The sequence below is a fragment of the Tenrec ecaudatus genome, chromosome 13 (assembly GCF_050624435.1).
Source record: "Tenrec ecaudatus isolate mTenEca1 chromosome 13, mTenEca1.hap1, whole genome shotgun sequence".
Taxonomy (NCBI): domain Eukaryota; kingdom Metazoa; phylum Chordata; class Mammalia; order Afrosoricida; family Tenrecidae; genus Tenrec; species Tenrec ecaudatus.
Genome location: NC_134542.1, coordinates 74,290,577 through 74,315,143, shown reverse-complemented (window position 1 = coordinate 74,315,143; position 24,567 = coordinate 74,290,577). Strand labels below are relative to the sequence as shown.

General features: G+C 42.7%; 1 pseudogene; it reads right to left on the bottom strand.

Moving 5' to 3' along the window:
* Positions 1 to 5,053: 5,053 nt before the first annotated feature.
* On the bottom strand, positions 5,054 to 23,088 carry LOC142424005 (peptidyl-prolyl cis-trans isomerase FKBP1B pseudogene; annotated as a pseudogene).
* Between the last annotated feature and the right edge of the window lie 1,479 nt (positions 23,089 to 24,567).

Sequence of the window (24,567 nt, the reverse complement as noted above, 5' to 3'; positions counted from 1 at the left end):
AAACATTTTATAAATGTTAAAATTGTTCTTGAAGTAAAATAAATTCTTGAGGGATACCAGCATTGGGTAATGCAAAGAAAAGAATATAATGATTTGGGGTGTTTAGTCTTTTAAAATAGGTTGGTGGCCGTAAGAATATTATTTCTGTGTTTTCAGAGTAATCTATCACATCATCACAGATTCATGTTCAATTAAGGCCCTGGAATGACTGGCCAGAGACATTTTCAGCATTTTCACATAAATTAAACATGATGTAATTCAGCAGTGCACCACTGTTGATTCATGTGGAAATCACAGAAGCTTCACTGTTTATTAATATAAATGTCATAAGTAATCTCGGGAAAAATAAAACTGTACATTAACAATGTACCCTTTTAAAGATTAGAATCGAGTTTTAATAACCTCATAGTCTATGCAGATTCATATACTCAAATTGAATTTATAAATAAGTAACATTAAGATCATTTGCAATAAAACCATACACTTAATCAAGTCATGTTCCCAGACTAATTTAAAAAATATATCAATATACTGATTATTGCCTTTTAAGAAATAATGATTTTCTGTCTTGTGAAGAGCATACAAAGGCGCGCTCGTGGTGTGGTGGTTACCTGCTGGGCTGGGCTCTACAAGGTCTCCAGCTCCCCACCACCAGCGCCCCCATGAGAGTAAGACAAAGCTTTCTACTCTTGTAAAGAGTAGAAACTCAAGGGAACTGGGGGACGAACAACAGAAATGTGGGTGAAGGGAAACGGCATAAGATGTGAAGATACTAATCATTTATCAAGGGTTCACGAGAGTCAGAGGGTGAGGGAGGGTGGGAAAAAAAAGAGAACCTAATACCAAAGGCTCAAGTAGAAATAAAATGTTTTGAAATGGATGATGGCAACATAGGTACAAATGTGCTTGATACAATTGATGTATGGATTGTTATAAGCTTTAAGAGCCGCCAATAAAATGATTTATTTAAAAAAGAAAGGAAGAAACTAAAGGGACTACCTTGTTCTTTTGGGTGACTGAGTCAGCATCCACTCATGTCAGTGACTTTGGATTTGTTTGTACAACATAAAAACTGTTCTGGCTATAGGCTGTTTTATTATTTTGGTCTTCTGGAACTCCTGATAATCACACAACTCTGTCTCTGTTTTTATCTTTATATAAACCAATATAAATACACTATATGTACTCTGATAAGTATAAACGAAAACCAAATTCATTGTCACTGAGTCCCTTATGACTCACGGTGATCCCAGAGGTCTGAGTAGTCCTGAACAGGGTGTACAAGGTAGTCTTTCTTGCTCTTTTTCTTTCTTTAAGGTAGTCAGTCTTTACAAAATCAGACTACCCTATCTTTCTCCCAAACCAGTAAGCTTTCAGTTAGTAGTGAAGTGTTCTAACTATTGGGAATCAGGGCTCTCTGGAGCTGTCTAGTCCCTATTTATTGTACTTATTAATGCCCATTTATGTACCCCAAACAATTGAAGACAGAATTACCGATAGTTTCAAAATATATAGAATGTTCTTTCAATTTAAAAATTAATATGGGTTTGTAAACCCATAGGAACATAGGAAAAGTAAGAATGGACAAGTTCGATGGAGGCAGGAGTGTTTGGGTGATCTCAGAAAACATACACACGCTCATGATGAGCCACAAATTTGGTTCCAAGCTCTTCAGCAGCCAGATATTCCTTAAATAGCTTGGACTGTCCTCACACAGAAGCCAAAAACTAGTTTGAATGACCTTGAGGCTACTCAGCCTTGCTTAGTAAAGCATACGAAGATTACAAGAGACTGTGTTTTACACAATGGATTTGATACTGGAAAACTGTGCAGAAATGGAAATTTTGCACACAGAGTCATGTTATAAATGTACTACTGACAGGATCATAAATAGCTCCTTTTAAAGAAAAACCTGCCAAATACTCCCTGTGTAACATGGAATGAATAAACTTATATCTCCTTTGAATTTAGAACTTTTAATATTGAGTTTTATGTGGAGTTAGTATATAATATTATAGGGCCATTATTTCATCTTAGTATTATGCTAGTAAAAATATTCAATATGTGCACTAAGTTTCTAATTCAGGGACTGATTTTAGTCTGTATGTGAAAGCCTGTAGCTCTATTGTTTTGGTTTGAGTTTTCATTGCCTTTTTTCAATTTTCTGTGCACACAGGAGATACTGCACATCTAAGTTTCTTTATGCAATGTACATATATTTGAAGATAAAAGTACACATACCTATAACTGTGTACAAGGATATCCCTAACATTTACCAGTTACTGTCTACCATGTTAAACTAAATATTAAACTGTGAATTATTTAAAATTGTATTTATTAAAATGTGTATTTTTTTAATTCTTAGAATAAAAATAGTTATATCCATTACATGTTTTATATCTATAAAGAATCTTACAGGTATAGTATCAATTTTCTATTGTGTAGGTATAGAGAGAAGACTGTGAAGAGGGTAATCTTCGATTATTGCTGTATTTCAACATCCTACATTTTGTCTAACACATAGTAGGTGGTCAGTAATTATCATTATATAAAAGCCTGAATATTTGCATATTTTTCTGGGTTGATACTGCCTAAGCTGTCCCTTATGGTGGTTAAGATATGCTTCTAAAGGCCAACAAACAGTCCTTGAATTAACTATAAGCTTTTCTTTTTTGTTGTTGTTGTGTCTTTTTTATGTTGTTTTGTTTTTATCACTGGTTTTTTGTTGTTATTGTTCTTTTGTTGCTTGGTTTTGCTCTGTCTTTTTTGTGTGCATGTTATTATCTTTGCAGGCCTGTCTAAATAAGATAGACTGGATGAACAATCTGAAAGAGAAAACAACAGGACTGACAGTTCCAGGGGGCACATGGGAGAGGGTGAGGTGGGGGGAAAGGAAGTGGTGCTACAAACCCAGGGACAAGGGAACAATAAGTGATTCAAATTGGTGGTGAGGAGGGTGTAGAAGGCCTGGTAGGGCGTGATCGAGGGTAACGTAACCGAGAGGAATTACTGAAACCCAAGTGAAGACTGAGCATGATAATGGGAAAAGAGGAAAGTAAAAGGAAATAGAGGAAAGAGCTAGGAGGTAAAGGGCATTTATGGAGGTCTAAATAAAGGCATGTACATATGTAAATATATTTATATATGAGGATGGGGAAATAGAGATTTGTGCATATATTTATAGGTTTAGTATTAAGGTAGCAGATGGACATTGGGCTTCCACTCAAGTACTCTCTCAATGCAAGAACACTTTGTTCTATTAAACTGGTATTCTATGATGCTCACCTTCCTGACACAATTTCTGAAGACAAAACAGTTGCATAAGCAAATGCGGTGAAGAAAGCTTATGGAGCCTGGCTATCAAAAGATATAGTGTCTAGGATGTTAAAGGCTTGAAGATAAACAAGTGGCTATCTAGCTCAGAAGCAACAAAGTCCACATGAAAGAAGCACACCAGCCTGTGTGATCACGAGGTGCCAAAGGGATCAGTTATTGGGCATCAAAGACAAAAAAATCATATCATTGTGTGCTCACCTCTCCGATACAATCCCTGAAGATAAATGGGTACATAAGCAAATGTGGTGAAGCAAACTGATGGTGCCCAGAAATCAAAAGATATAACATCTGGTGTCTTAAAGGCTTGAAGGTAAACAAGCAGCCATCTAGCTCAAAAGCAACAAAGCCCACATGAAAGAAGGACAGCAGCCTGTGTGATCATGAGGTATAGAAAGGATAAGGTATCAGGCATCAAAGAACAAAATATCGTAAAATTGTAAGTGTGGGGTGGGGGGAGTTCAGAGTGGGAACCCAAAGCCCATCTGCAGGCAACTGAACATCCCCTTATGGAAGGGTCGCAGGGAGGAGATTAGCCAGTCAGGGTGTGGTGTAGCAACAATGAAACATATAACTTTCCTCTAGTTCCTAAATGCCCCCCCCCACCAACTATCATGATCTGAATTCTAACTTACAAATCTGGCTAGACCAGAGGATGTACACTGGTACAGATAGGAACTGGAAACACGGAATCCAGGGCAGATGATCCCTTTAGGACCAGTGATGTGAGTGGCGATACCAGGAGGGTGGAGGGAAGGTGGGGTAGAAAGGGGGAACCGATTATAGGGATCTACATATAACCTCCTTCCTGGGGGATGGACAACAGAAAAATGGGTGAAGGAAGACTTCGGACAGTGTAAGATATGACAAAATAATAATTTATAAATTATCAAGGGTTCATGAGGGAGGGAGAGGAGAAAGGGAGGGGTGAAATGAGGAGCTGATGCCAGGGGCTTATGTGGAGAGCAAATGTTTTGAGGATGAGGGTAACAAATGTTCAAATGTGCTTTACATAATTGATGTATGTATTGATTGTGATAAGAGCTGTATGAGCCCCCAATAAAATGATTTTAAAAGAAAGATATGCTTCTCAAGCATACCAACATGTCATCCACAGATCCAGTAGAAATAACCCATCGTCTTACACTTTGAGGTGATTAGGTTTATGTCAGTATGGCTGGGCCATGATCCTCAGCAGGGATGCAGTAAGGTCTCCCTCTAAGGTAAAGCTGCAAGCCTGATGAGGTCTCCTTAGAATCTGGCCTAGTTCATGTCTATAAATAGACTGTGAATAGCTGGCTCTCTCTTCTTCTTCCTGCTGGCCTGGATCTTGCATAAGGTTTCTTGGGACTTAGGCTGGCAGCTCACCATGTGGTCTGCCGTCCTAGGAGCTATCAATGTATCAATGGTATGCCCTGTTGCCTGCCTTGGATCCACTCAAGTAGCAGCCACAGGCCGGTGGCATTCCTAATTCGCCCTCCTGCCTCCTAGTCCATCTCCTAGCCTCCTGGTTCCCCAGCACAAGCTACTGTGAATCGCCAGGGCAATATCTGACACATGGACTTGAGCCAATCTGGGCTTAAAACAAATTTTATTACTATGTGAGAAAATTTTCTTGATCTAAACATCTCTCTGAACATACAAATGTGTCCCTGGTTGTGCCTGTCTAGAGAACCCAGTCTAACACATACTTCCATTTTGAAAAGCATCATTTTCTGTACTAATGCCTACTACTTTCACACCTGAAAAGACAAAGGTCAAAAAGCAGAGTCAAATTTGAATCCTTGCCTATAATTAAGACTTCATGAAAAAATTATCACACACACACACACACACACACACACACACACACAAGCTGAGTCAGCACATTTTAATGCCGTTTTTGTGGTAAAATTCAGTGCCTTGGCTGCTGATATTCAGGTCGGCTTATACTCGAGTATATACAGGAAAAGCTCAATTTAAATTTATTAAGTTCAAATATGCTTCCGGACTATGATCACTGATAGAAAATGCTTCCATATGAGTAACTCAGAAAATAAATCACTTACAACACAAAATGAGGGTATAATCACTGCAGACAGACTAAATCAGTGGATACCTCACTAGTTTACTGTAATATCTCTGAAAAGTAAAAACAGTATAGAATTTAACTGACCACCAGTTGCCTTGGAGTCAATTCTGGTTCATAGTGAATCCAGGTGTGTCATAGTAGCTAGCACACCCTTCTGAGTGATTTCAATGACTGACTTTTCTGCAGGAGAGTACCAGACCTATCTAACAACAGGCGAAAAAGAAGTTAATTTCTCTACAGAAGCATCAAAGTTATACTGTGAAAGAAGAAAATTCTGTGTTCTGTTAGGAGTGAGAGAAAAGGAATTTTGTGGAGGAATAATATAGCTTGAAGTGAGCAGTGCCACCCCTTCAAGAGGAGAAAGACTGTATACTTGGTGAGCAAAGAAATGGTGGGGTGGTGGGGGTGGGGGTTGCTTTATTACAGATACAACCAGTTTTCTCCTGGAGTCCTCTGAAATGTAAATCAAGCCACTTGAGTAGAAGGTAGTGGGCTACCACCTAGGTAACTGGCACTAGGCAGGTTGTTTATACATAATTGCAAGCCAAGAACACAGTTTCTCCAGTAATAAGGTAACACATTGTACACCTTGTTATATTCTTCCTATTTAAAAAAATGGTTACATTCTGACCTTGTGTTTCATGGAAATGCATGTTGACCCTGACCTTCTTACATCCAATATGATTATCTCTAGTTTTAACGTTTTCTGTTTACATTCCCCCCTTTGGATCAAGCCTACCCTCAGGGCTGCTGATTATCTACTTTAGAATAGCATTTCTTTTATAAAACTGTCTATTTTCTTTGGGAGCTTTGGATAATAAAAATTACTTTCTTCACCCTGATAATTTGCTCAGCCTCATCTTCAAGCTGAGTCGCTTTGAAGGGGGACTTATTATGGGACAAGATGGTATCCATTTAACATTTCTAAGTTGGGACAGAATGACAGAGATTAAAATGAAATGCAGCCAAGGAGTCCAAAGGGCAGTTAGTGAACAATATTACTATGGATGAAAACCCGGGGGGGAAACCTGAATGAATTTTTTTGGAAGAGTCAATGCATTTTCAAGTACAGAATTTTATGGACATCACAGCATTTTTAATTGAACAGTAGAAATTAGGAGAAACATGAAGAATACAAAATAATAATTTTAAAAATGTTTCCTTCACACTCCAAGAGGAAAACCAGCTAAACCAAAATCAAGTGCCTGACTTGCAGTGACCTGATTGGACAGGGTAGAACTGTCCATTGGTTTCAAAGGCTGTAAACATTGATGGCGACAGACTGCCATATTTCTACTGTGCACGGGCTGGTGGGTTCAAATCACCAAGCTTCTGAGTTTGCAAGCAACCAAGCACTTTAAACACCAAGGCTCATTAAGAAGAAAGTCAATTGCTTATATCAGTTCAGGAAGAAAAGAATCGCTAAGGTGAGATACTGCACATTGCATATGAGGGCTTAAATTTTTTAAAGGAAATTCCATTATATTTTAATTCTATAGTTCCACAAACCTTGTGAATCTCTCTCATATTCATAGAGAGTGAATTTATGATATTCAAATGGTGGGAGTCTCAGCTATGAAGACCTAAAGGAGTCTTTCTTCCAGGATACATTTAAAGATTCATAGTGCTTTGCTATTTGACTATTTGGTCCATTCATCCTCTCTACTAGACCAGAAGACTGAGGATGAAAGGGGCAAAGTATCCTTTGTTAAGTGAGAAAACTTGTGTTAACCTGGGTTGACTACTGAGATCTAGAGACATTACATATGTGTATAAGCAAGTGCTTTATATACAAGATCAATTGAATATTGAGAATACATCCCAGCCCAGTCCAAATCAGGTCCATAAGTCTGATATCAGCCCATATGTCTGATACCAATATATAAATTCCTCTTCAGACTCACTAAACACATGCAATGACGCCAAATGCAGGAAGATCACAGGTCAGTGGGTGCAAAGTCTTGTGGGTCTAGTGGTGGTAGAAGCATCTCAGTGCTCGTGTGAATCTCTACGTGGCTCCTCCAGCTCCAGGATTCTGGCTGCCTCAGTGTAGCTCCATCAGGCTCATCATCAGTAATGTCTCACAGGGAATGAGTATGGGAGTGAGTGTATCTGGCCTCCAGTGAACTATTAATCTTCGTGGAACCTCCTAATGAGGTCATCAAGCTGGGACCTGATTGACAAGCTAGATTTCACCCCTTCACAAGTTGACACTACGACAAAGCTCAACAGTTTTCTTCTGTAATTTGACTAGTGCAGTGAATTTCCCAATCACTACAAAGAATGTTTGGTATTCTATAAAGTGTTACGATGTTTCAAGAAATTTCTGTTTTACAAAGGCTGCCACAGCAGGATGGCCACAAAGGTTTCTACACAATGTGAAAATATGCAAATAATCTCTATAGTTTTTTAATGAGCATTTCACTGGGGACTCTTACAGCCCTTATAACAATCTTACAATCAATCACATTTGTGCATATGTTGCCATCATTATTTTCTTTTTTTATAAATCATTTTATTAGGGACTCTTACAGCTCTTGTAACAATCCATATATCATTGTATCAAGCACATTTGTACCTATGTTTCCATCATCATTTTCAAAACATTTTCTTTCTACTTGAGCCCTTCATATTGGCTCCTCTTTTTTCCTTCCCTCCTCCCCTCTCCCCCCTTATGAATCCTTGATAAATTATAACTTTTATTATTATTTTTATACCTTACACTATCTACTGTCTCCCTTTGCCCACATTTCTGTTATTTGTCTCCCTGGGTGGGTGGGATTATACATTGATTGTTGTGATCGGTTCCCCCTTTCTCCTCATCATCCCCCCACCTTTTCCCTACCCTCAAGGTATCGCTACTCCCATTACTGTTCCTAAGGGTTTATCTGTCCTGGATTCTGTGTGTCGAGAGCTCTTGTATCAGTGTACGTGCTCCAGTCCAGCCAGATTTGTAAGGTAAAACTGAGGTCATGATAGTGGGTGGGGAGGAAGCATTAAATAACTAGAGGAATGTTGGGTGTTTTGTTGGTGCTGTGATACATCCTGGCTGGCTTGTCCCTTCCTTGTAACCCTTCTCTGAGGGGATGTCCAATTGCCTAGAGATGGGCTTTGGGTCTCCACTCAGACTCCACTCATTTGCATCAATATGATTGTTTGGTTTGGGTCTTCTGATATCTGATCCCATCGATACCTCATGATCTCAAAAGCTGGTGTGCTTCTTCCATGTGGGCTTTGTTGCTTCCATGCTAGATGTCCACTTATTTAACTTCAAGCCTTTAAGACCCCAGACGCTCTATCTTCTAATAGCTGGGCACTATCAGCTTTCTTTGTGACATTTGTTTATGCCATTTTGTCTTCAGTGGTCATGTGGTGAAGGTGAGCATCACAGAATGCCAGGTTATAAGAACACAGGGTTCTTGCATTGAGAGAGTACTGGAGTGGAGGCCCAATGTCCATACACAACCTTGATACTTAACATAGGGACATATGTACATAGACCTATATCCCTACCATTATATATTCATATATTACATATACATGTGCCTATTGTAATACCTCTATAAATGTCTTTTGCCTCCTAGTTCTTTGCTCTAGTTCCTTTTACTCTCCTCCTATCCCACTATCATGCAGTCACTCCTCTCCGTTACACTGCACTTGATCAAACCCCACCAGGCATTCTACATCGTTCTCACTGTCAATTTTAGATCGCTTGTTGTTTCCTGTCCCTGGGTTTGTTGACTCCCCCCTCAGTCCCCTTGGTTCCATTGATTTCTCCTCAGGATTGTTTATCTTGCCTATTTTACATAAATAGACATTAAATCAATAAAAAAGAGAAGAAGAAGGTGTGGGAAGTAGGGGCCCTGTAAATAGCCCCAGGTCTGTTATCATTATTATGTTTCATAATCATTTGAAAGTGGAAGATGAGTAAGACCTATCTGTCATTCAACCATCCTTCTGGAAAGTAGAGGACATTGCAGAAAAGACAACAGGAGCAACGAAATACAACATAGTCCGCAGTCGTAACCATTCATCTCATCCCACCAGAGACCTTCACACAGGCTCCCGTGTTAGCATTATGCAGGGAAATGGGGCAGACAGCTTTCTTAGTAGACCCGCTCCCAATTTAGAGGCAGGAGCTTGGTAATAGACTGTTTTGTTGTTCCATGCCTTAATGTCATGTGTTGGTGCTAGCTGTTGGTATTTTATAGGGTTTTCTTAAGTTAGTTCACCAAGATGGGGAGTTAGCAATGTGGGGGTGCTTACTTATCATAATCACATAACTTGAGAGGCAGTTTCTTTGACTGCCATATCAGCAAGATAATTTCTTCTTTTCAATTTGGGGGTCTTCATTTACATTACTGAGTTTGTATTTTTAGCACTGAAACTAAAGAGGTGTGTAATAGGGTATCTAGAAATTATGAATCTAAAGTCCCATTTTTATGATGTCCCATAACATGACAGAATCATCTACAATCAAAACAATGTCTACTGCCCATAAAAATCTTAGCAGGTTTTTTTTCTGAAGCAATTTACAAGCTCCAGTGAGAGCAATTAATTTGTCTTGTTTAGCTCAAGTGGCTTCAAGGAGAGCCTAGCTTTGAAGGACATCAGATGAAAGTCTAGCAGCATATCCAGCCTGATAGTGTGGACCAGTAGGATGAGGTTTTAAATAGTAACCATTCACAAACAAAGCTAAATCAAGATTGGTTAAAAGGAGCTCTTGTAAGTCTTTCCAGGGGAGTGAAAGTTATTCAGTCAAGTCTAGTCACTCATTAGTCAGACAGTTGTTCTCATTAGCAGTGGAGCTCAGAGTAGATGGATTTTTCACAGGACAGAGTGTGGCGTCTAATGTTCTATTCATCGAGAAGGACAATTTCACAGGCGGTGCGTGTGCTGGCAGAAAGACATGTGTCAAGGCAGAACTGAGGGATGCAGACAAAGTAGGGGGCACATAGCCATTTGAAAAGATCCCCACACCACATCTGCTATGGCTTCAAACTTGGCAATTCCAAGCACAGACCTAAGGCAAGGAGGGTATCCTCTGGCTATAGGATTAAGCTCTGGGCTATAATGACCTATAGGTCTGGGTTGTCTTCTATGTATTTTTATTTAGTGCGCCTAAAGCATTCCCAGATACTGTATGAAAGAATCAGGAAATATCTATTTGGCTGTAATCAGGAAAGCCTAGAGGGAGCAACTAAAACCTGTTTGGGTCAGGTCCGAAAACAAAATCCCACTTAGTTGAATGATAGCCTCTTAATATTCTGTTTCAATTTGAAATGAATCTAGTTCAAAGCCTTTTAACTATTTGTATCAAGGTTTATATAATGAAGAAAAATTGAAAACAGGTTCTGCAATACCCACAAAGCCCTTGAAATCTCCATAACTGTTGAGTAGAGGTAAAAGAATAATTCCCTTCCATTTAAAAGCAACAGAAATGCCTTCTATAGAAATTAGGTAATTCAAATATTTAACAGAAGGCTGAGCCAACTGAAAATATTCTCTGCCAATAGCCAGGGGGGTTAATAAAATCACACTCTCATTAAGGCATACCTGGTGCAAAGTAAGCAGACTAGAACATCACCAACCTATTGCAGCAATATAGATTTGTTTGCGAACTGGAAAAGCTGCACACCTGAGAAAAATAGGCGAGAGATTCAGTAAATTACAAGGCATTACCATCCAGGTATGTTATTGATTTTCCTAGGTGAAAACAAACAGTAACTTTCAGAGTCCTCGTGGTTATAAAAAAAGTTATTACAAAGATACACAACTGTTACATGCATCTGAAGGGGCATCGAAAAACACTGAGTGAGGATTGAGAACCACCAGAAATCTAGAAATAAAAATTCTATTAATTGGACATACATGTTGAACAAATCTGTGTGAAATTACCGAATATGGCTCTTCTGTCCATATCTTTGTAATTTCCACCAAATAATTGGGTGAGGCCCTGAGAATAGGGTGTGCTGATCATTCATAGAAGGGATTGGTCAGGTTTGCCAGGCCACTCGTAAGCCACCTGAGAGGAAGGAAGCGCCAGAATCCTGGGACTATCAAGGAAGCAGAAGCTCCAGCAGAGCGCAAGTGTGAGCCTGGCCTCGAAGGGCAGGCCATTCGAGGCACCAGAGGCCACAGCCCCAAAACAGAGCAGAGTTGCTGCACTCAGCACACACAGTGAAGCAGAGCAACAGGCCCGCTAGCCCACGGTGGCAGAGGCCAAGGGACCTAAATAGCTGACCGGTCGAGCAGTGGAGTCAATGCCAACTCATAGAGGACAGGGTAGAACTGTCCTGGTAGGTTTCTGTGACCGTGACTGCTCATGGGGGTAGAAAGCCTTGTCTTTCTCCCGAATAGTGGCTTCGAACTGCAGATCTTGCAGACAGCAGCCCAACAGTAACCACGGCCCCAACCAAGAAGAGTTGTTCAACTGCACAGGAGGGAAAAACATCAGCTTCTGGAGTGGCCTGGGGCAAAAAGCCAAGCTGGTTAAACAATATAGTTGATAGAAGGCCAGGGCATGCTGGGTAAACTCAGCCTGAAGTCTAAGGCCATATGCATATTAATAGCATAGTCCCAGATAGATAAGCGAACATTGAACTTGAATGGTTTTTGTTTGTTGTTTAAAAAAATTTCTTTTGAACTTGAATGTTTTTAGACAGAATTAATCTTTAGGATTATATGTTTAGCTGAGTATTATGTATATGGCTTCTCTTACCTAATGTTGCAAAATATACATGTGTGGGAGTACAATGCAAGAACACTTTGTTCTGTTAACCTGGCATTCCGTGATGCTCACCTTCCTGACATGATCGCTGAAGACAAATGGGTGCATAAGGCTTGGTGAAGAAAGCTGATGGTGCCCAGCTATCAAAAGATATAGCGTCTGGGTCTTACAGGCTTGAAGATAAGCAAGTGGCTATCTAGCTTAGAAGCAACAAAGCTCACATGGAAGAAGCCCACCAGCCAACAAGCTCACGAAACGTTGAAGAGATCGGGTATCAGGCATCAAAGAACAAAAAAATCATATCATTATGATTGAGAGGGAGTGTGGAGTGGGGACCCAAAGCTCATCTGTAGGCAACTGGACACCTCCCATTACAGAAGGGTCACAGGGATCAGATGAGTCAGTCAGGGTGCAGTATAGCAATGATGAAACATATAACTTTCCTCTAGATCTTTAATACTTCCTTGCTCCCACTATCATGATCCCAAGTCTACCTTACAAATCCGGCTGGACCAGAGGATGTACACTGGTACAGTTAGGAACTGGAAACACAGGGAATCCAGGACAGATGATCCCTTCAGGACCAGTGGTGATAGTGGCAATACTGGGAGGGGAAGGGAGGGGGATAGAAAGGGGGAACCGATTACAGGGATCTATATACACCTCCTCCCTGGGGGGTGGACAACAGAAAAGTGGGTGAAGGGAGACATTGGACAGTGTAAGACATGACAAAATAATAATTTATAAATTATTAAGGGTTCATGAGGGAGGGAGGGCGGGTGAGGGAGGGGGAAACAAGAGGAGCTGAATGCCAAGGGCTCAAGTAGAAAGCAAATGTTTTGAGAATGGTGATGGCAACAAATGTGCTTGACACAATGAATGGATGGATGGATTGTGATAAGAGTTGTACGAGCCCCCCAAAAATGATTTTTTAAAAGAAAATTGAAAGAGATCTTAAAGAGATTAAACAACTTCGAGGAGCCGAGGTGTGGTTGAAAGACAGGTGTGAAGACACTTGGAGGTTTCCCAGAAATCACAAGCAGGGTCTAAAGAGACAAGGTCCTGCTCCCAAAGCCGGTGCTCTGAATTCAGGCTTCTTAGCCTCTCAAAGTCTGAGAAAGTAAATTTTGGTTTGTTAATGTCTACACACACACACACACACACACACACACACACAATTAGTGTTAGGAATGAAAATTTGGGATTGTGTTTACAGAGACCTTATAATCGTGCCTTCAGCTCATACTCGATAAGGTTTGCTTGCTAAAAGGAGAATTAGGAATGTGCCAGGAATGAGTAGGCTTTTTCTATTTAGCCAATGTACAGTATGGGTCCTTATGTCAAAAAGTTCAGCCCCACCAGACCCATCAGCATCAACATATTTGCATTTGAAAAAATACACAGACTCATCCAGAACCGTGGGCGGATCACGTAGATTTATCTATGAAGGAGAGACCTGCAAGGACAAGAGAAAAATGATTGTTTGGCTTTTTAAAGTTTAAGCAATCTTTTTGCCTTTGGGTGCATCTTGGCAAGAAGGCGGCGCCCATCAGAGCAAATCCCTTTCTAGGAATGAAAGTTAAAGGACTTAATAAGAAGCCTGGTATGCTCACTGTACTGACCACCTGTGTACACTTTTTGAGTGGAAGCTAAGGGATAGCAGCATTGAAAAGCAGGCTGAGGTTGGACATGGTCTATTGGCACCCACTGACCTTGTCCACAGAGGCTAAAGATGAAAGAAGAGAGGACGGCTAGCCAGTGTGACACTTAAAGAGGTATACAGATTTTGAATCTATGGGCATGACCTTGGCCATGAAGGCTAGGGTTGATAAGAATGTTTGAAGGGACTAGCTCTGATTATAGCCCCTTCAGTGTGGGAAGGGGCCAACCAAGTGTGTGTCCTCCAAAGCTTGCAGCTGGGATCCACGTGGGCTACATTGGATCACTGATACTGACTTGACCAGAACCCAACAAAATGAAGAGAAAGATGTTTGACACTGTGATATGCACCACCATAAAGTAGATTCTTATGCTGTGAGCCTCCTTCCTGTGGGCAGACGAGGTCAGATGTGGCCACATGCCATTTACTCAGTATTTTAACTGGACGGACAGGAGGCTACAGTACCTGTTACATAATACAGATAAATTTTGGAAAAGAAATCTTGTGCCATGGGAACTAGTCTTTCCATTGCTTCTCAATTGGGTGAATACTGGGGAATTTTTGATGGAGGTTTAGATAAATAGATTGGACTTTTAATGGCTCAGCTGAAAAAACTAACGTAAATCTGTGTATGTGGTAGTCCATAGCATTTCAGGAACTAGGGAAAAGATGTCAGAAGAGAGAATGTCGCCAAGTTGAATGTTAGAGAGGCATCATAAGTGTTTAGGTATTGCACATGGCTTCTCATTCCTGAATACTGTCGAATACAGAGCCTGTCTCTGTTGACTTAGGGATATCAGGAGAACTAAACATGTTTCTTCCTTTCATTAAATTGTAAATTTCATAGGGCCCCAATTAAATGATTTATTAAAAATGTTTTAAAATCTTAAATGCCTATATGATTTGGATTAAAATATATCTCTTCCCAATGAATTGACAGAATGGAAATGTGTGTGTGTGTGTGTGTGTGTGTGTGTGTGTGTTGAGATATGCCAGGGAACCTATACAGGTCCGTATCAACAGGATTATTATTTCCTTAGAAATTTTGTAAAAATCTTCATTGATTTCAGGAAAAACTTTCACCAAGCTAAATAATTCTGAGTGTGTCCACAGGGAAAAGTGAAAGAAGAATTTTATACACCACTGCTAAGGCAATTGGGGATGGTGGGGGGCAGGGTGGTGCCTCGTGCATAGCCTTTATTTCACATGATTTTTATACAGAACATCTGTTGAATTAGCAGTGAACAGAATGTACACGTGACCACTAAGGGGACTCACTCAGGACCCTCTGTGTACAGCAGGTTCACTTCGTGGCTGAACACCGTGTGCCTGGCGTATGTGAAGGCAGGCAGTGTCGCTGTGCGAGCAAGGAATCGGTGCTCTGTGACCAGCAGAGGCTACGACATGTGCCCAGCCTGACATGTGTCGCATGGCAGCTGAAGTTTCCTCCCGCGAAGATGCGTGGTAACAATGACAAACATACAAACGGCGCGACTTGGGTGGAAAGAACGGCGAGTGCCGTGGAACTGAGAGGTTAGCTCGCTGATCAGGCAGATCAGGGCAGAGCAGGCTAAGCCCGCCGGTGAGCGAACAGCCACTCCAGCCACGGCAAGTTCCTTCCTGCCTTCCCTCCACGTTGAGCAGCCCCAAGTCAAAGATGAGGGTGGCATTGGGAGAGATGGCATGGAGGGTGGCCCGTGGTTCCCTACGCCCCCTCAGGGGTGCAGGTCAGCTTCGCCCTCTGCCCGAGCTCTTCTGGGCTGCTCCCTCTTCAAAGCCCCTGATCAATTCCTGTGTGTCAATTGAACTTGAAAAGTTTGTTTCGACCTCTGGAGGAATCAAATGTCCTCCCATTTTAGAGCATTTCTGTGTCGTTACCATATAAGCCTGGCCCTTCTTGGAAAATGTCCTTCAGTCTCTTGGGGAGATGATCTCTTAACTCCATGCCTGACCTAGTCCCACAGGTCCCACTTTGGGGTTGGGGGTGGGGTCTGGTTGCTGCCCCAACCTGGCGGCTATGCTTTGGCTCTGGCCCTGCTGGCTCTCTGGCTTGCCTCCCCACCGCGACTCTGGGGCGATTTTATTATTATTATTATTTTAAATCATTTCATTGGGGGCTCGTACAACTCATCACAGTCCACACATCCATCCATTTTGTCAAGCACATTTGTATATTTGTTGCCATCATCATTTTCAAAACATTTTCTTTCTACTTGAGCCCTTGGTATCAGTTTCTCATGCCCCCCACCCCCCGCCATGAAGCCTTGGAAATTTATAAATTACAATTATTTTTTTCATGTCTTACACTGACTGATGTTTCCCTTCACCCACTTTTCTGTTGTCAATCTCCCTGGGAGGGTGTTATATGTAGATCATTGTGATCAGTACCCACGTTCTCCCCCTATCTTCCCCTTCCCTTCGTGGTATGACTGCTCTCAATATTAGTCCTGAGGGATTTATCTGTCCTGAATTCCCTGTGTTTCCAGCTCTATTCTGTACCAGTGTACATCCTCTGGTCTAACCAGATTTGCAAGGTAGAATTGGGCTCATGATAGTGCGGGGAAAGAAGCATTAAAGAACTAGAGAAAAGTTGTATGTTTCAATGGTGCTATACTGCACCCTGACTGGCTCATCTCCTTCCTGTGACCCTTTTGTAAGGGGATGCCCAACTCTCTACAGATGGGCATTGGGGCTCCACTCCATACTCCCTGTCATTCACAATGACATGATTTTTTGTTCTGGGGCTTTGATGCTGGATACATGATTATATGGGCACCTCATGATCACACAAGCTGGTGTGCTTCTTCCATGTGGACTCTTTTGCTTCTCAGCTAGATGGTCCCTTGTTTATCTTCAAGCCTTTAAGACCCCAGATGCTATATCTTTTGATAGCTAGGCACCATCAGCTTTCTTCACTACATTTGCTTATGCACCCACTTTGTCTTCATTGATTGTGTCAGGATGGTGAGCATCACAGGATGCCAGGTTATTTGAACACAAGGGTCTTGCATTGAGGGAAAGCTAGAGTAGCGACCCAATGCCTTTCTGCTACTTTAATACTAAACCTATAAATACATGTACATAGATCTAATTCTCTATCATATATAAATATATTTGCATATGTACATTCCTGTATTTAGACCTCTATACATTCCCTTTGCCTTCTAGCTCTTTCCTCTATATCCTTTTGCTTTCCTCTTGTCCCACTATCATGCTTAGCCTTCATTTGGGTTTCATTAATTCCTCTCGGTTACATTGCCCTTGATCAAACCCTACTAGGTCTCCAACACCCTCCTCGCCATGGATTTTAGATCACTTGTTGTTCCCTTGTCCCTGAGTTTGTGAATACCCACTGCCTTTCCCTGGCCTCCCCCTATCCTGTCCCCTTCCCGCCCCCACCCAACCATCAGTCCCGTTGTTTTCTCCTCTGATTGTTTATCCCCTATATCTTATCTAGATACACCTACAGAGACAATAATAAGCACAAAAATAGGACAGAACAAAACAAAGCAACAAATCAAAACAACAACAAAAACAACCAACGACAAAATAAGAAAAGCCTATAAATAGTTCAGGTCTGTTGTTGACCTTTAGGAGTGTCTTCCAGTCAAATCTGATGGGTGCCACATTCTAGCCCCACAGTCTATTTTTGGTATTCCCTGGGGATATCGTTGCTTTGCTCCCCTTGCCGTTCTGTTTCACCTTGGTGTGGTGGAGTCAGATCGTGCACAATTCCCACACTGTTTCCAGTGTTGTCCCCCATAGTACTATGGGTCAGTGAGGGATGTCATGTCTAATGGTGGGGCCAGCCCTATGGTCCTCTCTGTGCATTGGCTGCTCTGGGAAGGAATGATGTCCTCAGGGCTGGGAGGGCCAGGATGTGCTCCACGCTCTCTCCTTCCCACTTTGTTTGCTCCTGTGTGCTCTGATCAGACATGCCCCTCTCCCTGAGCTGTCGCTTCAGTGCTGTCCTCTGAAGTGAATTCTTCTGGGAGGGGAGGTGGGCTGTCCATGTAGCTGGGATTAGGCCGGCCCCTCAAACCTCTCTGTTGGTTCCCTGCTTCATGCCGGTACGTTGCATTCACTGTGGGGCAATTGTAAAATGTCATTTTGGGCAAGGATTCATTTGATTGCCTTAGTTGTTGTTTTTAAGGACGAAAAGGATGTTCAGAGGAATAAAAAACAAACCACATTGCCATCAAGGGATGCCAACTCATCACGGCCCTATAAGACAGACAGAGTTTCTGAGATGGTAATGCTTGATGGGAGTAGAAAGCTCAGTGTTTCCCCAGTGGCTGGTGGTTTTGAACTGTTGACCTTACAGTTCTTAGAGTAAGTCATAACCACCATGCCAGTAGGGCTCCTCTCCCAGAGTGATAAGAAGGCAAAACTAGAAGGATGTAAGGAGGTAGCAGCCAGCAGAGGAGCAGAAGTGTTGGAGCTGAAATTTGACATTGTAGAATTGGAATCTCAACCATTGGAAAAGAAACCTAACGCAAGGCCTCACTCTGTGTATTTCCTCATTCCACGACTGAGGACCCTGTCTGCACTGGAAATCCCCACCTATAGCGTTTCTGTAACCCTGCTTGCCATTCGGATGCCCAGATCGTCTGGAGTACTACTTCCTTTGAGTCCCTGACTGATAAAAGCTTCCCCTTTCAAGTTCTCCAAGAGTGCCGTCCGGTCATTCCTGAGTCACGGTTTTGCTGTTCAGTGGTTCCTTATTCTGCTTATTTTAGAAACAGCATCTTGAAGGGAAGACATTTTTTTAAAGGCCCCAATTTTTAAACATTTCCCTCAAATCTTCTAAATTCTCTCAAATGAAGTTACGGCAGATAAACAAGAACATATATGATAAAGAACTGGACCACAATATGCCTGTTAGTATAGTAAGTAAGAGCCTCAGAAGGGGATTCCAAATATCCTTTAGACACCCCCCATTTTATAAGGGCAGTTATAACACAACACATTTTACTTGCAGGAACCAACACAAATCCGTAACAAAATTCAGAGTCATGAAGGTACGAGAGCACCGCTTAGATTTGAGAAGTTTTCTTTTTCAAAATGGTTTTATGTATGTATTTAATTATCTATCATTTAAATTATCTATCGTTTAAATTATCGTTTACCTTAAATAATTCCTGAGCATTTGCCGAAGTTGGAGAGCCCCAAGCAGCCCCCAAAAGTACCGTGTCTATGTTCCAATGCCACCAGAATCATCGAACGTCACACAGGATTCAGGTCCCGCTTCTAACAAAGAAATCTCAAAGAAGAAAAACCTCATGCTCTGTTCAGTGAGAGAAAAGGAGGTTTGTTGAGGAACAACAGAACTCAAGTTCGATGGTCCTATGTAGTCATACGAAGCACTCCATCCTCCAAGCAGAGAAAGGGGTGTGTGTCCCTAGAACACGAAGAGTGGGAGGGGTTCTGAATGATTGCAGAGAAGGTCAACGCCAATGTCAAGTTGGAAATGTAAAGGTGAGCCATTTGACCAGGAGAGAGTGCCTTGCCCTCTAAGTCCGTGGCCCGGCCAGGTTATTCTCACCTGGCTGCAGTCAGGACACCTTTTCCCAGAGAGCAACCCATTTACATCTTGATCCATTCTCCCCACGAACAGCCAGTTTCCATCCTGACCTTTCTGCTTCCCGGAGGACATGGGTGGCCCCATCATTTCCGTGCGAGCGCCTCCAGGGGGGGACTTCCTTTTACAATACTGGGCGAGCATGCCGCGGCTTCAAGACGTTTGTGGGAAAATTCCACTCAATGTTCATACACTTGTTCCAGGAACATTTTGAAGCCCTAGCACTGCCTCTGTTTGCAACAGAGAACTTGAATAAAAAGATAGGTGGGGGTGGGGGAGTGGTGGAATGGAAGACATTCTCAGTGACCCAAAGCATTTAACCAAATAAAACACGACTTTGGAGTGAACTGTTTTATGTGCGCTACTGAAAATAAGATGGTGTTAGCAAGGTATCCTTAGAAGAGGCCTGAAACAGGTGAGAGAGAAAAGGGTAGGATAGGGAGCACTGCAAATCAGAGAAGAGAAAGGTAAAATGGGCATAACAGGATGGACGATAAGGGGGGAGGGGATAAGCAATACAATGATGACTTTATCATGTTGATCAGGGAAAGCCATTTGTAAGAGTCAAGGAAACATCAGTGTCTAGAGTTTTCACAGGCACACTGAAAGGTCAATCATACTGTAAATGGGCGATATCGGTCCAGCAGTGCCTTCTCAATCTCTTCTCACGAGGGTGATGATTTCATAGATCAGCCTTAACATAAAAATTCTCCATGAAGGCAAATCGCAAATAAACACAGCTCTGGGCAAATGGGGCTGTAACGTTGGGTTGCTATGTTTTTGTTAGGTGCCTGGAGTGGGTTATACTCCATGTTCTTTGCTTCACACGCTGAAAGAATTCACACCGAAGCACGTTTTGTAATCCAAGTGAGCTTTTATGGAGGACAGGATGGATTTCATGTTTTACTCTCTCAAAAGGATACACGCTATTTCTGGAAAGCATGCCAAGCCTCTCGGAAGCTGCGCTGGGGTTCACAACTGGACATCAACAACCACGTGGCAAAATGACCCACACCGGGAGGGGGGCTGTTCTGGGAGGCCAGAAGCCCTCGAGGCAAGACCCTGTGGACCCTGAGTGCCCCCATGTGGGGGAGGAGACCCTCACCCTCCACCTGCGGCTGACCAGAGAAGGATCGAAGAGGGATTGGCTGTCCCTGCAGCTGCAGCTTTTAACAGCTCTGGGAGGAAAGGTGTGGTTGAAGGGGTTGGTTGACCTCATTGGCTGAGTGAGGCTCACCTGTGTGATACACTTAAGGTGGAAGCTAGGTTTTAGGTTTCACCTGTGCTAAGGGGTCCTAGGCTGTGCATACTTAGTTTGGGGTCTTTATAGGTGTTCAATGGTTGCAAGATTTCTTTTCAACCTCCTTTATGGGGGTCTTTGCAGACATGGGAGGGACAAACGCCCCTGTCCTAAACTAGCTACTTAACATCTTGTTCTCTATGTGTGGGAAGGGGTACACTTACCTGCTCTAATAACCAAGAGGCCTTTTGCCCATTGTGTTATCTTTCCCCCGCCAAGAAATAGCCAAAGAAACTTAAGAAGAAGAAAAGAACATGAACGCATTCTCTATGAGGACTTTAACAGCCGTGCTTCAACAAGGAGCTCAAACAACCACTGTGAGGGCGGCGCTAGGACCAGGGGCGTTTCGTTCAGCTATAAATTGGAACCAGCCTGATGGCCCCTAACATCACCAATCGGCTGATTCACAAATATAATAAAATCAGAAAGTGCAGATCACTGTAATGCTCTGCTGTTTAACTTTCTATTTAAGTAATTCGTGTTCATAATTACTGTGAGGGGCAAACTATTTCATGAATATTTATCTGTTTGTTGTTGAAGAGTTTGTTGCTCAGGTGTTGTTGATAATTGTTATACGGAAATCTCTTTGTATTTCCACTGTGTGTGTTTCTTTTACAATTGTAGCCCTAGGATAAATTCCTAGGAAGAAGGTAACTTTGCCAAATGTCATGGGTATATGTTAGGCTTCTGGATTGGGCTGGCTCACTTCTTCACAAGCTGACCGACTCCACGCGGCAAAGGCACGATTGCGTCCGAGTGACTTATGAGAGAGAAGGGCGTGGCAGGCATCTGAAAAAGAACAGGCCGTTTCTGGAAAGCGCACAAGGCACAGGGAATGTCGCGGGAGTTCGCTACTGTACGTGAAAACCGCCTGGAAAGGACACCAGCATAAGAAATCCGGGGGCCAAGAGTGCGGACTCCAAGAAGGTCAAGGGCGCGCACCAGGGCCATCCCAGCCTCTGCTTGCAGCAGGCACTGAGCCAAAGCAGAGGGCACAGGGCCAGGGCTGCCAGTGGCAGGCTCCATCCTCCTTGCTGGGAGGCGTGGCTAAGAGGTTAGGCGCACTTGTGTGATGCCATGTGTCTACGTTGTGGCCAGGTTTGGTTTCACGTGCACTTAGGTGGTCCTAGTCTGCGCATGCTCAGTTTGGATTTTTCCCATAGGTGTCTCATGGGTGCCTGACTTCCCTTCAGCCCCTCTGTTGTGACCCTATGCAGGCACTGGGGGAGACATCCCCTCTTAGTCCCTATTCTGGCTACCTACTTATAAGCCCTGGTGGAGCAGTGGTTATGAGTTGAGCTGTGATCCACATGGTTGGTAGTTCAAAACCCACAACATCTCCAAGGAGGAAGACTGGGCTTTCTACTCCCATAAACAGTCTCAGAAATCCATAGGGGGTCGCCATGAGTCAGCATTATCTTGATAGTAATATGTAGTTATAAGCATTGCCAATTTGATTTCCATAAGGAATGAACTAATCTATACTTTAATCAGCAATACCTGTGCACACCAGTTCCCCTGAACTTGATAGTATTTTTGTTTTGTCATTTGACCAAACTGTAAGGTTTTGGGAGTGGGTAATTCCTCGGTTTTTGGTTTCGCATGATGAAAGTATTCACACCAAAGCCCAAGTGGGTTTTCATGGAGTGCAGAACAAGTTTCGGGTTTTACGGTCTCAGAGGATGCCCGCTATTCCTGGGAAGCATGCCAGGCCGCGTGGAAGCTGTGTGAAAGTTCACAACTGGGCACGCACAACGTCATGGTAAAGAGCACCCCGATGTGGAAACAATAGGGGGGGGGCAGTGCAGAGAGTGAAGGGCCACAGTCAGAGAAGCAAGAGAGTGAGCCAGACATGCTCCCTTCCTTTATGCTAAGCCGCCCCCCTGACTGGGGAAAGCATGGTGCAGTTGAAGGTATTGGTTGACCCCCTTGGCTGGGTTAAGCCTACCTGGGTGAGGTCATGAGCCTGGGTCTAGTTTTGACTGCCAAGTGTACTTCCCACCTGGCTCTGGGCTGGAATAGGAGTTTGGGGTCTTCATAGGCATCTAACAGTCACCTGATTTCCTTCCAACCTCCTTTCGGGGGCCTTTGCAGGCATGGGAGGGACAACCCCTTGTCCCTGAATCTACCTAACAAAACCAGTATTTTTGGCTTTTCCTTTTCTTTTTTCCCCACTTTCTGTTCATTCTCTAATCTCTTTTCTTATTTTTCCCCTTGTTTCTCCAAAAGAGATGACTTAATGACCTCACAATGAGTAGGGGACTCCGGAACATTGCGTTCATTCATGCGCCCAAGGAAATATAATGCGGGAATAAATAAGGATAGAGGGGAATGCTCCGTGTTCTTAAATTCAATGGAAAGGAAATGGGAGGCTTAACGAATTTAGCTTGTCCACTTGCGTTTCCAAACCCATGCCATCTGAAAGCCAACTGTGTATACTGGGCCTTCTTTTATGCCAAATGCTTTCTCGCAGTACAATCTGTTTCTAAGGGTAACACAAAATCATTTTTTTCCAAGAATGCTGCTTGCTACCCAGTCACTTCCAGATACCAAAAGGTTCAGATGAAATGGATTAAGTATGAGGTCCTGTAGGTTTGCTAGAAGGGCATGACATATCAAATGCAAACCATTCTGTCTCAAATGATAGGGCATCTACTAAATTCCTTTCTTGATATTTATGCCAGTCCTGGCCTTTTCCAATTAATTTTAAGTCATGTGCTTTTTAGAATGCTTGCCTTCAACCATAATATGACAGATAGTCCTACTGTCTACAAAACTCTGATTCTGAACATGAACTCATGACTAAACTGATTATATTCACATCCCAGCTTTTTCACTTAACTGTTAAACTTTGATGTTACTTAAATTGTCTTTGACTCAGTTTCCTCATCTGTAAATTGGGGGTGATGATGATAATCATGTTGGTTTCATAGGACTATTTGGAGTGTGAATATCTGTCATGGTGAGGGATAGGAGACAGAGAGGTCTCAGGCAGAGTGAGGGGGAAAGCCTGAGAGGGGCAGGCTGGAAGAGGGAATCTCAATGGCCTGGGATCATCTGTCGTAGGCCTGTAGCATTCAGACCTCAAGGCTGAGGCTAATCTCCCTGGTCATCAAACCCAAGACTCTTTTTACTGACCTTTGCAGGCATACTTCCTTGTTCATGTCCAGGCAAGATCAGCAGAACGGAGAGGATGTCCAGATTTATTATTGGACCTGAGAAATAGGACCAGACCCGGGACTGATCAATGTATGGCCCAGAGATGTAGACAGAATACCGTACCCTTGATAAAAACCCCTCAACGCCGTTCATTCAGCAGCAACTCAATCGAATCCCCACCTGGTGTGCCAGGTGCTTCTCTTACTTTCCCAAATAAATGTTGCTTTCTTCTGGCTGATTTGTGGTCCAAATGTCCATTCTGGCGTCTGAGAGACCACGAGCCCCTGCGCATACCGGAGCAGTTACGAGAATGGTGTCTGGCTCCACTGCTGCATTCAGTGCATTACTTACGTGGTTGCTGTTAAATGGGAAGATGGATTTTCTGCACAGCAGACACCAATAGCCTATGTCCCCATAAGTTTCCAGGGAACTTCATTTCCTCTCCTTTAATTGTCATTTCCATTGAAAATAGAATGCAAATAATAACGATAATAGCAACAGCTGACATTTCGTGCACAACCATTACGTTCCATACACAATATAGAAAGCTGGATTTGCGTTGTCTCTTGTACCATCGCAATAGCTGTATGGAGTTGGTGGGTTGGTGCTAGGTTTAAAGTGTTGTAACAGGCTTGGAGAAACAAAGTGACGTGCCTGGGAGTAACTAGGAAATGGCAGCACCTGAGTGAGAAAGCAAGGCTGCCTCTCAGGAGATGTGTTGGAAAAGACAGGC